This window comes from Perca flavescens, unplaced genomic scaffold (assembly GCF_004354835.1).
Source record: "Perca flavescens isolate YP-PL-M2 unplaced genomic scaffold, PFLA_1.0 EPR50_1.1_unplaced_scaf_78, whole genome shotgun sequence".
In the NCBI taxonomy this organism is placed as follows: Eukaryota; Metazoa; Chordata; class Actinopteri; order Perciformes; family Percidae; genus Perca; species Perca flavescens.
Genome location: NW_021166733.1, coordinates 21,126 through 24,000, shown reverse-complemented (window position 1 = coordinate 24,000; position 2,875 = coordinate 21,126). Strand labels below are relative to the sequence as shown.

Below are 2,875 nucleotides of genomic sequence, written 5' to 3'. Positions count from 1 at the left end.
ACAATATTAGGGGACCACTAAGGTCTATATAAAAGAGACTTCAGATACAGTATTAGGGGACCACTAAGGTCTATATAAAAGAGACTTCAGATACAGTATTAGGGGACCACTAAGGTCTATATAAAAGAGACTTCAGATACAGTATTAGGGGACCACTAAGGTCTATATAAAAGAGACTTCAGATACAGTATTAGGGGACCACTATAAAAAGGTACTATATAAAAGAGACTTCAGATACAGTATTAGGGGACCACTAAGTCCTATATAAAAGAGACTTCAGATACAGTATTAGGGGACCACTAAGGTCTATATAAAAGAGACTTCAGATACAGTATTAGGGGACCACTAAGGTCTATATAAAAGAGACTTCAGATACAGTATTAGGGGACCACTAAGGTCTATATAAAAGAGACTTCAGATACAGTATTAGGGGACCACTAAGGTCTATATAAAAGAGACTTCAGATACAGTATTAGGGGACCACTAAGGTCTATATAAAAGAGACTTCAGATACAATATTAGGGGACCACTAAGGTCTATATAAAATCTATATTCCCGATGTGTATATTGTCCCAGCTGATATTGTGATGATTGCGAAAAACGATATATTGTGCAGCCCTGTTGTCAACTTGTTTTAGCTGTTTGATCCCACGAGTTCCCCAGCTTCCTGTCTCTCTGTCTCTTCCAGGCGTACGACGCCACGCTGTTGGCGGCGTCCTACTCCGGCCCGCAGCTGGACATCCTGATCGATCAGGGCCGAGACGACCAGTTCCTGTCGGCCAGCCAGCTGCTGCCCGATAACCTGATCGCCGTCTGCTCCGAGAAGAAGATCCCCGTCGTGTTCAGACTGCAGCCGGTCCGTTGACCTCTCACTGGGACACTGCCACTCTTATTTTAATTGTTAATCATTGTTCTGGTTAGGGCTGTGCTCGATTGAAGAACTTCGTAGTCGACTAACACTCATTCAATCCTATCGACTAATCGATTAGTTGATTTTAATCTACAGATCTGTAAATCTGAGTTTCTCCACAAAGAGTCGTGCTAAAAGCACCACTTTAATTCTTGTGTTTACCAGAGATTTGCTCATACGTTTCTTGGAAATAAGTCATTCAGCATGAAAACAGCATCAAACATGACTAATGGACTAAAGAGATCTAAGTTGACTAAGACCAAAACCACCGATTAGTCGACTAATCAACTAATCTAAAAAGTCATAGTATAGTATGTCTAAAAAGTCATAGTATAGTATGTCTAAAAAGTCATAGTATAGGATGTCTAAAAAGTCATAGTATAGGATGTCTAAAAAGTCATAGTATAGGATGTCTAAAAAGTCATAATATAGGATGTCTAAAAAGTATAGGTTCACATGTTAATATCTCAGAAAAAGACCATTCAAATAATTTAATTCACGTTTTTGATCAGTAAAACTCATAACTAGTGTAGACAGGGTTGGGCCTCTAACAGATGTGTGTTTCTTGGTGCAGGGCTACGACCACAGCTACTTCTTCATCTACTCGTTCATCAACGAGCACATCAAGCACCACGCCAAGTTCCTCAACGCCTGAACCGCCACCACAGAAGAAGACAGCTCTGCCGTCTGGCCGATAACGTCACGTGTTCCCTTCTTACCAAATTCTATATTTTAATCAAGTATTTGAACAGCACTTAACCTGAAGTCTCGAGTAAAAACCAAAACGTATTCCATCGGTTGTGTTTTGGGTAATTGATCTCATGTCAAGTCCCAGCTGTATTTTTCACAATAAAAGCCTCAGCTGTTCATTCTTTTTGGCGTTTTGTTTCTTATTACTATGATTATATACTATGATTTTTAGTTGTAAAATCATAGTATACAGTACAGGCCAAAAGTTTGGACACACCTTCTCATTCAATGTGTTTCCTTTTTATTTTCATGACTATTTACATTGTAGATTCTCACTGAAGGCATCAAAACTATGAATGAACACATATGGAATTATGTACTTAACAAAAAAGTGTGAAATAACTGAAAACATGTCTTATATTTTAGATTCTTCAAAGTAGCCACCCTTTGCTTTTTCAATAAACTACTGCACATTGTCCTACTTCACATATATTCCTTCAGTTATACCCCTCCCTAAACCTTATTTAACTGGGTTATTGAGTTTTTTTGCTCGGTTGGTTCTGATATTGCGGTATCTATATCTACGACCGGTAGGGAGGGACTTGAACCCCACTGACAGTGGATGGGTTGTATCCATACAAACCCTATCTGCCTTCTGGGCCAATCTGGTCAGATATAGTTGGTGCAGGTCTACCTGTTGCCTACCAACAATTTTTCCACAGATTTTAACAATCTTCCCCAATTTGTTCCTATGGGTGATTTTTGAATGTCCATACCAACATACAATACAGTAGGATTTACCGATTACTTGATTTTAAAAGTAACAAAGTTAGATTACAAGTTACTTTATTAGTTACATGCAGCAACTTCCGACAACCCCCCCCCCCCCACAGCCTCAACATAACCATGACAACCGGTTTACTGTGAGGCAGCTTGGGGTGACCAGTAGTAGGATCTGGTTTATTATGGCACCAAAGAGAGCCAGTGTTGCCTTCCCGTCAACCTTGAAAAAAACACTTATTTTTTCGATGCCTTTTTTTCACCGTTTGTTTTTGCTTTTTCCAATGTTTTTAATTGTAAAATTTTTCTTCTACACATGTTCAGCGCTTATTTCTACGTCCCATATTTTCTGATATAAAACAAAAATTGAAAACGGGTCAATTTGACCCAAAGCCAACACAAGGGTTAAGGACAGCATTTCCGCTACAACATACTGACCCAACAACTTCTTCAACTCTCCCCCAACTTACTGGTTTATCACCAAAGTCCAGCTTT

The 2,875-nt window shown here is 39.2% G+C and overlaps 1 long non-coding RNA gene across 1 annotated transcript; it reads left to right on the top strand.

Annotated features, from left to right (window-relative positions):
• The first annotated feature begins 692 nt into the window (after positions 1-692).
• LOC114552147 (uncharacterized) lies at positions 693-1,784 on the top strand. Its single transcript, XR_003692142.1, has 2 exons — positions 693-856; positions 1,485-1,784. It is a non-coding gene; the product is annotated as an uncharacterized LOC114552147 (long non-coding RNA).
• The last annotated feature ends 1,091 nt before the right edge of the window (positions 1,785-2,875 follow it).